Raw genomic sequence first — 13254 nt, 5'->3', positions numbered from 1 at the left:
AGAGAGAGAGAGAGAGAGAGAGAGAGAGAGAGAGAGAGAGAGAGAGAAGGCAGGGGAGGGGAAGAGAGAGAGGGAGACACAGAACCTGAAGCAGGCTCCGGACTCTGAGCTGTCAGCACAGAGCCTGACACGGGACTCGAACCCATGAACCGTGAGATCATGACCCAAGCCGAAGTTGGATACTTAACCGACTGGGCCACTCAGGTGACCCTCCTGATATTTATTTTTAAACAATTTGCTTAATATCCGTAAACTGCATTGAAACTTTAACACTCAGAAGTTCTTTTCATGCAAGGGTTATGTTCCTAAAGACGTCACAATTCAAAATCTCTTAAATATGTCTGTATTTCATAGAGTAATGAATTAAAAGAAGAGAGGAAAGCATTCTTAGAATTCATAACTCTAGAATAATAGGGGTTATCTTTTGCTATAATGCTGCTTTTAAGAATGTTTCAACATTATTCAGAATACTTTGTAGACTACTTGCTCCTAAGTTAACAGTAACATATATATGGTAGTGTATCAGTTTCCTTGTGTTTTATGACATCTAACTTTCTTCTAAAATATTATTTGCTAGTTTGTTTGTTTCTGACATTAGCATCATCACAATTTTATTACTGCTTCGATGCTTGGAAGAAATTTTTATATGACAACAGCATGTAAATTATAATTACAGTGACTGTGAAAATAATAGTGAGCACCTTTGCTTTACCAGCCTGTTCCCAACTCAGAGCCTGAGTGATCATTGAAAAACAGACACCCTAGGATCCACATACATTTGTCCTTTTGATAGTCCATTCATCAGAACCCATCAGAGGATGGGGAAACAGAGCATACTGCAGCTGGAATAGAAGGGGGAGAGGAAGAATGGAAGGAGGAAGACTGGGACGAGTTGAGGGCAGAAAGATAAGGGAGTAGAGAGTATCACGGAGTACTTTTTGGGCCATTACATGGACTGTGGTTTTACTCAGGATGACATGGAGAACCATGAAAGGGTATGAACAAAGGATTGTCAAAGGAACATATGGATACTTGGATGTCCTCCTTATCAGTGACATAAAAGTTGTTAGGCTCTGAGTTGAGAATAAACTACAAGGAGGAAGAATGGAAGTGGAAGAAATGGTGACTTTGTTAACACAGTAATTACATTGATCTCACACTGTTTTCCTTGCTGTTTCCCCAAATGCCAACCACATCCCCACCTGGATTCGCGATTCCCTCTGCCCGTGATGCTTTTCCTTATATGTCAACATACTTGTTCCTGTACCTTCTTCAGATCTCTGTTCCAATGTGATTTCTCAAAGGATGCCCTCAATGAAAACTCCTTCTCCCCCCCACTGTTTTCTAATTTCTTTCTTCTCCTCAGCACTTATGACCATCTGGCCAAGTGTTTAATTGAATTATCTGTCTATACGTGTTTGTGGCTTTTCTCCCATCACAGAAATAGATGCTTCATGAAAGTTAAGGATTTTCATCTCTCTCTCTTTTGTATGGCTCAATCTGTAGTGCAAAAAATAATGTCTAGTATATACCAGGCACTCAATGAATATTTGTAAGATGAATGAAGGAACGCACTGTAATCATGCCCTAGTATTTCTCAGGCAAAGCATAGTGTACTAAAGGATGACAGGGGTTTCCAGTTAAAAGGGGAAAGAGCCATGTGGCATCAAAATAAACATGGTCTACAACCTACTTGGTCCACAGCTTTGAAATTAGGAGATTCTTTATTATTTTCAATTGAATTATTTATATAAAGTTAGTTATAAGTAAGCATTTATTAATATTTGAATTATTAAGATATTTCAAATTTGTGTAATTCTAATTTATATAAAATGAAATTCCAGGCACATGACCCGCTACAAGAAGGCTTTCTTCTTTTAATTTTGCTTTATAGAGTACTTTTTCCATAAAAGAATTTAAGCAAACAAAATGAAACCAAAAACCTCTGTTGTAATACTGATGGTCATAAAGAAAATAGGAGCAAAGAAAGACAAACAGAGCGTAGCGAACACTAATAGAAGACAAAGAAAAAAGGCACCTTCAGGTGACAGAAGAACACTCAAGTCAAGTGTATAGAGACCATTTTCTTTCAGTGACTGTCAGAAAACTTGGGCTTAACTTTACAGATTAAATTTTTTTAAATGTGTATAACTGGCCCTGCCTCAAATTATACTCCACAGGATCATGTGTTTGTCTCTCCTGTATAATTTTTTTTCTTTTATAATGTTTTGGGGACCACTGATCCCCAACTCTGTTCGTAATTCACCTCTCCTCTCGTATCAGTAGTGTTGCTACGGAGGAGACGGTAGGGGATGGTTCTATGATTTATAATCTCCCGGCACGTTGCTCTGCAGTGCAACCTAGGCACTCAGCTATTTTGATTTCTCTTAGTTACATCCCATTAGGAATCAAGGCAGAGAATGTACAGTTTACTGTTTAGAGTGAGAGCTCTGCAAGGAATCTCCAACCCACCTACTCTTCCTAAGAGACTGGGTGTGGTCAAGGCCAGGGAAGTAGAATAGTTTCTTACTCACATTCATGCAGGCCTTGGTTCCCCTAAAAATAAAAATTAATGCATTTACATATCTTTTTTACCTGATTAATAATGCCTTTTAAGAACATGAAGAACATAATGAGGTGAGATATTTCTTAGGAAGACCAAAGGCACTTGCACAATGTTTTAGCAGATTGTGCCTCATGCCTTCAAGACCTGATTAAGTTTCATTTTCTCTGTGGGCTTTCCTCAACTTTTACAGGCAAAATCATTTATCCCATTCACAGTGCCCCCACCAAACTTGTTTATAGCACTTAACACATGGCATAGCAATTTATCATTTACTCTGTTTATCCCACTCTGCTCCCAGAGTGCCCGCTATGTACTAGAATCCCTATCCATCTATCAGATGTTTAATATGTAACATTTTAATTCAAGGTGCCATGTTTTAGATGGTTAGATTTCTATCACTTAGGGGAAATTTGAATTTATTGTTTTATACTGACAAATTATCTACTCTGTAGGCAATCTCATTGTTCAATAGACACAAGAAGATGCATTTGGATTTTATTTCATCATCTAGAATCTGTAATGAGAGGATGAAATGACTCATCATGTGTTGTTGTTGTGAGCAACAAATACCACACTAGTACCAATGATTCACATCTAGTTTGAATGGAAAAGCCATTTCCAAAACCAATAGTCTGCTAAGGATCATCCCTTGAAACAAAACATAGGCTGGCACAAGCAATCTTGCTTCTGATTCTTTGAATTATTTTTAAATTTCTGGACATGTGTGTGTATGTGAGTGTGTGTGTGTGTGTGTGTGTGTGTGTGTGTGTGTGTGTGTGTATGATCCGAAGTACCCATTCTAAATTAGGCTACTTTTTTCTGAAGATAGTTTTGTTTCTTTTTGCTATTAGTAGAAAGAAGACAATAACAGATTAGTAAATTAGAATGGCAAAACACAGGATGATTCATTTCCTTGGATTCATTTGGTACTTTCCACAGAATGTAAATACTCCCTGGGCTTCATGTGCTTAGAAAGGTATTAAGTGGGGCACCTGGTGGTTCAGTGGGTTAAGCGTCCAACTCTTGGTTTCAAAGGCTCAGGTCATGATCTCATGGCTTGTGGGTTTGAGCCCTGCATTTGGCTCCACACTGACAGTGCAAGGCCTGCTTGGGATTCTCCCTCCCTCTCTCTCTGTCCCTCCCCTGCTTGTGCTCGCTTGTGCGCTCTCTCTCTCTCAAAAATAAATAAACTTTTTTTTAAAAAAAAGAGAAAGATATTAAACAACCAGAAGGTGTGCCTGAGGACATATATAGAGTCAAGTATTGGGACTCTAGCTCATTATTTTTATATTTGCAGATGTAAAATCAAGAATTATCTGCATTAGGAGTTACATTACTCATTTTATCTCCATGAAACCTGAAAATTTGAGCTAATATTTCTTATTCTGAAAAATTATTTAGAGATTATCGGGGCACCTGGGTGGCTCAGCCAGTTAAACATCTGACTCTTGATTTTGGCTCAGGTCATGATCTTGTGTTCCTGAGACTGAGCCCCACGTGGGGCTCTGGGCTGGCAGCATGGAGTCTGCTTGAGATTTTCTCTTTCTCTCTCTGCCCCTCTGCCCGCCCCCCCCCCTCAAAATAAATAAATGAACATTTAAAAAATTAAAAAGAAATTATTAAATTGTTAATATGTGAAATTTTGTTCCTTTTTATATATTTAATTTGCAAAAAATGTTTCAATCTGTGTTAAACCCTTTGATACCTTAAAAACTCACCTAAAATGCCACATTTTCCAGGAACTGGATATAGCTTGCTTTATAGTATATGAATATAATTGGTGAATACTTAGCATGGTGCATTTTAATACAGTTTGAAGAGGAAAGCAGGAGGCTTCTCCCTGAATTTGAAATCATGACATTTCATTCATTGTTCAAAGAAAGGTCCACTATTGCAGGCTCAATAGACTCTCAGGGCCTTTTCTTTCCCTCCCTCCCTCCCTCCCTCCCTCTCTGTCTCTCTTTCTTTCTTTCTTTCTTTCTTTCTTTCTTTCTTTCTTTCTTTCTTTCTTCCTCTTCCTTTTTTTCTTTCTTTCTTTCATTCAAGAGGGAGAATAAGAGCACAAGCAGGGGGGAGATGCAGAGGGAGAGAGAGAAAATTCCAAGTAGGCCCCAGGCTCAGCACAGAGCCGAATATAGGATCTGGGATCCTGGGATCAGATCTAAGTCGAAATCAAGAGTCAGACGTCTAACCGACTGAGCCTCCCAGATGCCCCAAAGCTTTTGTGGGTGTTTTTCAAAAGACTGGGGAGGTGATGTTTTATGATTTCTGCAGACCTAGTTAAAATAACCTTAGGCTACCATTTACTGGTTAATCAGATCATATTAAAATATTGTTCATTATTACCAGCAAGAAGTGATGAAATGGAGAAATCAGCGACAACTTGGATTTCAAACAGCTAAGAAAGTCTCCTACTGACCACTGCCATTTGAAACATAGTGATGGGAAATAGGGAAATATCAGAGAATTGAGATTATATATGTTATGCAAAGGACAGGAAGTCGAAGAGACCAAAACGTCCCTTTATGTTTTACTGAGTCTTCTTTACGGTGTTTAAACATGAAATATAAGCCCATCCCTCTGATCACAAAAACCTTAACTTAGAACTTAGGACAGGGTCGACAGATCATGCCTGAAATTCTTTACAAAAATGCCAAGCTTCACTATGATTATATTTGTGGAAATAAGTCTTAGAAACAGTTCTTTAAAACTTCTGGACTTGTTGAATATTAAGATAAATGTTGGTATACTCTCTCTCCCCCTAACCTCAACTGAAAAAAATACTTTATTTAAAAGAAAATTACATATTACAGTTTGAAAAAGTTAACTAATATTGGCTTTGGAGAGTGTCAGTGGGGCAAATGGTAATGATTTCAGCTGAAAATAATTTTTATTTTATGTGTACAATGATATGTGAATCAATAATCCTACTTAAATGACTCTGTTTAATGTAGATTTTATTTCAAAAAGCAACTATGCTTTTTTAACCATACCTTAATTTAGGCAACATACGTCTAACACATTCATTACATTATACATTCCCCTCTTTAAATGTACTGTTTTACATACTTTAAAAATTCGTTTACTCTAAATTTGGCTCATTTAACTAGGTATTGGGAAACTTTCAATATCATAGATATCACCATCATATTTAGGAAACCAAATGTGCCTTATTTGCCTTCTTATCCTTTCACTTAAAAATGTTAGAGGGACGCCTTGGGTGTCTCAGTGGGTTGATCATCCGACTCTTGATTTCAGCTCAGGTCACGAGCCTTGGTTAGTGAAACGGAGCCCCAAGTCAGGCTCTGCACTGAGCGTGAAGACTGCTGGTGATTCTCTGTCTCTCTCATTCTGACCCTCCCCCATGTTCATGTTTGCTCTCTCTAAAATAAAAAAAAAAAAAAGAAGAAGAGGAAGAAAAAAAATGTTAGAAGGTGCTCACAATAAATACAGGAAAATGTACAAAGAAGATCTATCCACTCCTCTTTCCTACTCTCCCTTCTTCCTGTTTCAGTACATTACTTTGTTAAGTTTACACTTAATCTGAGACTATTTTAGATGAAAGACACTGCATTTTAACCTCCAAATCGGAAATGTGATTTGAACTCAGATACTTATGGTTTAAGATTAAATTTAATATTATTTAATCAACACATTGCAGAGAACAGATTCCCATGGGCTAAGTAAAATTAAAAGTTACTCCTACCTTTCCTTTCTCCCTCCCTAACCTTCAGGAAAATTAATAACATTCTTTTTTTTTTTTCTTCAAACTTGGTTTGTTTTTTTTTTTAATATAATTTATTGTCGAGTTAGCTAACATACAGTGTAAACAGTGCTCTTGGTTTGAGGGTAGATTCCCGTGATTCATAGCTTACATACAACACCCAGTGCTCATCTCAAAAAGTGCCCTCCTCAATTCCCATCACCCATTTTCCCCTCTCCCTGCCACTCCAACCCTCAGTTTGCTCTCCGTATTTAAGAGTCTCTTATGGTTTGCCTCCCTCTCTGAGACTTTTTGGACAGCAACATGCAGAAGAATGAAACTGGACCACTTTCTTACACCATACACAAAAATAAACTCAAAATGGATGAAGACTTAAATGTGAGACAGGAACCCATTGAAACTCTAGAGGAGAAAACAGGCAACAACCTCTCTGACCTCAGCTGCAGCAATAAAATTGTTTAGTGAAATTATTTCCTTTCCCCGAAATCCTGCCTTCCATTATCCAGACCACCAGAATCCCACCTATCCTTGAAAATGCAACCCAAAAACTACTTTCCTGATGAAACATTGTCTGACTTTTCCATAAGAAGGGATTTTTCTCTCCTTTAAAACTGTGAATCTCGTCAGTTCTTTTATACCCCTTACATTGTAGCATAGTTAATTCATACTATTGCTGTCATCCTTGCAAAAGTGAAGTTCCTTGATTTTGTCATTTGTATCTTCATCTTGCAGTGGAAATGCCAACTAGTAGTTGAGAATTTGGGGTCTGGAGACTAACCGATCTGAGTTCGAAACTTCACCAATTCTGTAATCTTGGGTAGATGTATTCAGCTACTCCTATCTTCAAATTTGTCTTTGGAAATGCAGGCTTACTTCACTGAGAGGTACAAATAAAACGCTTAGTGTAGGAAGCACTTAAATGCCAGTAACCATTGTTATTGCTTATACCCCCTTCATATATAAAGCTTTGCATATAACATGCAGGGTAGCTAAATTCTATTGGGTGAAAGAATCATATTTTGTTCTTGTTTCCTACAAACACTATTTATTATCCTTTAATCCAAAAAACAACTTGTTTCGCTTAGTCTAGTATCACTACTGCCTTGTTAACAGTATTTATTGGGGCTTTCACAGGGTCTAGAAAAGTATATTAGAATCTTGGAATATCAGAAATATTGTTAGTTGCCGTCTTATTCTCCAAATACTTACTACTACAATTTGGTCCTCTTCGCTAGAATAACTCACTAGGAAATGTAAAAACATTCCTATGATATAAAGGATTATTTTCTCTTACATCATAACTATGTATGAAGTACATGTAAATGGAGTAGGAATATTTGTATACAAACATTTTTCACACAGCACCAAAAAGTTTTATAGCACGATTATTTTACCAGTTGAGTTAAATGAAACAAAGAGTAATGTATATGTTTAAAAGTCTTATCATTATAAACCAATAACCATTTCAGCCCATTATGCCGTCTTCAAAAAGGTAATGAAAACAAAATAACAAAATAATCTATTCTAAGCACAATGATCACATTTTTCAGTGTATTTTTAGATATTGAGTCATTTGTCTTAAAACTATTGCAGAATTTGTTACTATATTCTTGTAGCAATTTTTCTTATGTATATGTTGTTCCATAATCACAGTCTATGTAGAATATAATCCTTCATCTTCACTTATCACCTTAAAAATCACACAGGTTTTCCCAAGTGACTTCTTTAATAGTGTAGTTTTAAAATGCTAGAATATTAGGTCTTCAGAATTGGGATGGCTTTTGAAAATCCTGCTTAACTAACTCCATCTCTGTCTGTACTTAATATAAACATCTTCATTTTTAAAATTTGTCCATTTTTCTTTCTTTTTTAAATGTTTATTTTTTTTCAACGTTTATTTATTTTTGGGACAGAGAGAGACAGAGCATGAACGGGGGAGGGGCAGAGAGAGAGGGAGACACAGAATCGGAAACAGGCTCCAGGCTCTGAGCCATCAGCCCAGAGCCCGACGCTGGGCTCGAACTCACGGACCGCGAGATGGTGACCTGGCTGAAGTCGGACGCTTAACCGACTGTGCCACCCAGGCGCCCCTTTAAATGTTTATTTTTGAGAGAGAGAGAGAGAGAGAGAGAGAGAGAGAGAGAGAGAGAGAGAATGCAAGCAGGGGATGGGCAGAGAGAGGGAGACACAGAATCTGAAGCAGGCTCCAGGCTCTGAGCTGTCAGCACAGATCCCAATGCAGGGCTCAGACTCACAAACTGTGAGATCATGACCTGAGCCAAAGTCGGATACTTAACTGATTCAGCCATCCAGGCGCCCCTTCAATTTTTTTAAATTCATAACTAACCCAGACCGAAACAACAGCAACAACAGCAACAAACACAAACAACCACAAATAAAGATTTCTGCCCTCCAACCTCTGCCACCACTGGCTGTGCTTGTAGCTCTCTACCTTCCTTTACCACCAATATCATTAAAGACATTGTCTTACTTCCTGCCTTCCCCGCGTCTTAATTACCAAAGCAGTGAACTCTTAGTATTCATTTTAATTGAACTCTCTCTGGCATTTAACACTGCTGATAGGATACAGCTTTCTTTGAATGCGCTTTTGCCTCTGAGTTCTGAGGCTCCGTGGATTCTGGTGTTTGCTTTTCTTCTCGATTCATACACGGTCTCTGGATGCATCCTTTTGTCTGGGGCTTATAATAGCAAGCCCTTGGCTACAAGCACGACTAGCTGCTGAGTGGACTTCTACACGTGCTATCCCGCAGGCGTAGCAAATTCATCGCATACAAAAGTAGATTCATGAGTATATTCAACGTTTATTTATTTTTGGGACAGAGAGAGACAGAGCATGAACAGGGGAGGGGCAGAGAGAGAGGGAGACACAGAATCGGAAACAGGCTCCAGGCTCTGAGCCATCAGCCCAGAGCCTGACGCGGGGCTCGAACTCACGGATCGCGAGATTGTGACCTGGCTGAAGTCGGACGCTTAACCGACTGCGCCACCCAGGTGCCCCACATGAGTATATTCAAAGCCATCCCTCTTCCTATGTACTCTTTCCTTTCCCTTTCTTTTACTTCCCGCTTCCAACTATTCTCGAAGTTCTCTGCCCTTTACTTTCAATCTCTTCTTCCATTACTTTTGTTCAAACCCTCACCATCTCCTGTTTGCTACAGTTATCTTCTCTAGCTTTTCCTCCCTCTAGGAACCCAGGGCTGCAATCCATTCCCCATGGAGCTGCCCTGATGGGTTTATTAAATCCGTTCCTCTTTTTCTTTTCCTAAAACTCTTCGGTGGGCCTCTAGTGCTGACATGATAAAGTCTGAATTTCTTAGAGTGGCACATGAACTACTGGTTCTCCTAAGCATATCAATCGAGGCTTTTCATTCAAGCAGTTCTCCGTTTCTCTCTGCCCAGAATCTTTTTTTTTCACCATTTTTATTACTTTTATAACATTTTGTTTTACTCAAATCAAGGATAATGTACTCCATGAAGTTGTCCCTGATCTATCATCTTGCCACTCCTTTAAAACGTATGATTTGCTCATGTTTGCCATCCCAGGCCAAATTTGTATTATGCTACACATTACACATTAGTGCAGTGCAGTTTTCATGTCTATCTCTCTTCTAGCTCACATATCACCTAAGAGCCTTATCCTTAAGACCCAATGTAGCACCTGATATATCCACAGGTATTATAGTTAGTGTTATTTGTAATGAGTAAATGAACTGAGTGCCATAGACTCTGAGTAGCTGCTTATGGAAGTAAAGGAGTCCTGAAAGAACATTATCAGGTTACAGGAAATCCTCCATACTTTTTGGCATAAAAGTGTATATTGAATTTAAAAAAATTTTTTTTTACGTTTATTGTTGATAGACAGAGCATGAGGAGGAGGGGGCAGAGAGGGAGACACAGAATCCGAAGCAGGCTCCAGGCTCTGAGCTGTCAGCACAGAGCCCGACATGGGGCGTGAACCCACAAACTGCGAGATCATGACCTGAGCTGAAGTCGGAGGCTTAACTGACTGAGCCACCCAGGTGCCCCTTATATATTGAATTTTCTTAAAGTTTTAAACTTACGTTCTTTAGTTATGACTAACTCATAAAATAATAATTCTGCATGACAATAATGATTGCCATGATTTTTGTGGTAAAAATTGAATATAGTAAATGCACTAAAATAAAATTTTAAGGAGAAATGTAGCAAATTCCAGATTAAATTCTTTTAGTGAAAATATGTTTTTAGAAACTCTTGATTTGTAAACTGAAACAATGAGTAGTTTGCACTTGGACATATAACTGTGCTGTATTTGGAGAGACTGGAAAGAGAAAAAAAGAAATCCAGTGAAGTGTCACTGTTGTCTAAGAACAACAAAGGAAAGGTAAAGCCAGACTTTATACAATACTAATGGATTCTCATATTTTCAGCAGTGGCATAAGATTACTATACCTCTCTACCCTCTCATCTCTACCACTTTCTGAGAATCTAGGCATATGTGAGTACCTGTTAGAGAAAAAAAATTGACAAAAAAAATTTCTAAAGTACTAATGTGTTATTTATACTGCCAAGTCATAAAGGCATATTAGGAAAAGTGTTCCTGAATGTATCCAATATTATTAACACATTTTATCACATTTCACAATTTCTTAGATGCCCCTTTAAAAAAAAATGAACATCTTTGTAATTGGTGTGTATCTCACAACCAATGGCTATCACAGATTATTGGCAACGTTTTTGCTTGAGACACAAAATAATGGTGACTCTTAAAATCAGTGGTGTCTTAAATTCAGGAAATATAGTAGAAATTAGATTGGTGGCATAGCAGGTTCAATAATGGATTAATAAGTTTTAAACAAGGTAAATTTATATTTGTGATATGAAATAAATGGTTGATTTGGATTTGACAGTTTGAATGGCCCCCATCTCCGCCGCCAACACACCATTCTATATAACACAAGAATTACCATTATTTTTACTCTGGTAATAATTAAGCATATGGAAAATCATACTTGTCCTTAATGCTACACCTTATTTGACTTGGCATCCTATATGTGTAGGTTTGAAATTTTTCTGTTTTTTGAATAATTCAAGTCAAGTTTATTTTAACCTTGATTAAATAAACTTGTGGTGCTATCAAAAAAGCATAAAAGAAGAGATTCAATTATAATGCAAATTCTTTTTATTTATTTATTTATTTTTTTAATTTATATATGAAATTTATTGTCAAATTGGTTTCCATACAACACCCAGTGCTCATCCCAAAAGGTGCCCTCCTCAATACCCATCACCCACCCTCTCCTCCCTCCCACCCCCCATCAACCCTTAGTTTGTTCCCAGTTCTCAACAGTCTCTTATGCTTTGGCTCTCTCCCACTCTAACCTCTTTTTTTTTTTTTTTTTCCCCTTCCCCTCCCCCATGTGTTCCTGTTAAGTTTCTCAGGATCCACATAAGAGTGAAACCATATGGTATCTGTCTTTCTCTGTATGGCTTATTTCACTTAGCATCACACTCTCCAGTTCCATCCACGTTGCTACAAAAGGCCATATTTCATTTTTTCTCATTGCCACGTAGTATTCCATTGTGTATATAAACCACAATTTCTTTATCCATTCATCAGTTGATGGACATTTAGGCTCTTGCCATAATTTGGCTATTGTTGAGAGTGCTGCTATGAACATTGGGGTACAAGTGCCCCTATGCATCAGTACTCCTGTGTCCCTTGGATAAATTCCTAGCAGTGCTATTGCTGGGTCATAGGATAGGTCTATTTTTAATTTTCTGAGGAACCTCCACACTGCTTTCCAGAGCAGCTGCACCAATTTGCATTCCCACCAACAGTGCAAGAGGGTTCCCGTTTCTCCACATCCTCTCCAGCATCTATAGTCTCCTGATTTGTTCATTTTGGCCACTCTGGCGTGAGGTGATACCTGAGTGTGGTTTTGATTTGTATTTCCCTGATGAGGAGCGACATTGAGCATCTTTTCATGTGCCTGTTGGCCATCTGGATGTCTTCTTTAGAGAAGTGTCTATTCATGTTTTCTGCCCATTTCTTCACTGGGTTATTTGCTTTTTGGGTGTGGAGTTTGGTGAGCTCTTTATAGATTTTGGATACTAGCCCTTTGTCCGATATGTCATTTGCAAATATCTTTTCCCATTCCGTTGGTTGCCTTTTAGTTTTGTTGGTTGTTTCCTTTGCTGTGCAGAAGCTTTTTATCTTCATAAGGTCCCAGTAATTCACATTTGCTTTTAATTCCCTTGCCTTTGGGGATGTGTCGAGTAAGAGATGGCTACGGCTGAGGTCAGAGAGGTCTTTTCCTGCTTGCTCCTCTAAGGTTTTGATGGTTTCCTGTCTCACATTCAGGTCCTTTATCCATTTTGAGTTTATTTTTGTGAATGGTGTGAGAAAGTGGTCTAGTTTCAACCTTCTGCATGTTGCTGTCCAGTTCTCCCAGCACCATTTGTTAAAAAGACTGTCTTTTTTCCATTGGATGTTCTTTCCTGCTTTGTCAAAGATGAGTTGGCCATACGTTTGTGGGTCTCGTTCTGGGGTTTCTATTCTATTCCATTGGTCTATGTGTCTGTTTTTGTGCCAATACCATGCTGTCTTGATGATGACAGCTTTGTAGTAGAGGCTAAAGTCTGGGATTGTGATGCCTCCTGCTTTGGTCTTCTTCTTCAAAATTACTTTGGCTATTCAGGGCCTTTTGTGGTTCCATATGAATATTAGGATTGCTTGTTCTAGTTTCGAGAAGAATGCTGGTGCAATTTTGATTGGGATTGCATTGAATGTGTAGATAGCTTTGGGTAGTATTGACATTTTGACAATATTTATTCTTCCAATCCATGAGCAGGGAATGTCTTTCCATTTCTTTAAATCTTCTTCAATTACCTTCATAAGCTTTCTATAGTTTACAGCATACAGATCCTTTACATCTTTGGTTAGATTTATTCCTAGGTATTT

At 38.1% G+C, this 13254-nt stretch overlaps 1 protein-coding gene across 4 annotated transcripts in view; it reads left to right on the top strand.

The window, feature by feature from the left end:
- Positions 1–13254, top strand: part of CSMD3 (CUB and Sushi multiple domains 3) — a 1253459-nt gene that overhangs the window by 880646 nt on the left and 359559 nt on the right. The gene's annotated exons all lie outside the window — the stretch shown is intronic.

This window comes from Herpailurus yagouaroundi, unplaced genomic scaffold, assembly GCF_014898765.1.
Source record: "Herpailurus yagouaroundi ecotype Mexico unplaced genomic scaffold, PumYag 186, whole genome shotgun sequence".
In the NCBI taxonomy this organism is placed as follows: domain Eukaryota; kingdom Metazoa; phylum Chordata; class Mammalia; order Carnivora; family Felidae; genus Herpailurus; species Herpailurus yagouaroundi.
The sequence above is the reverse complement of the archived record's forward strand: the minus strand, read 5'-3'. Positions and strand labels throughout refer to the sequence as shown.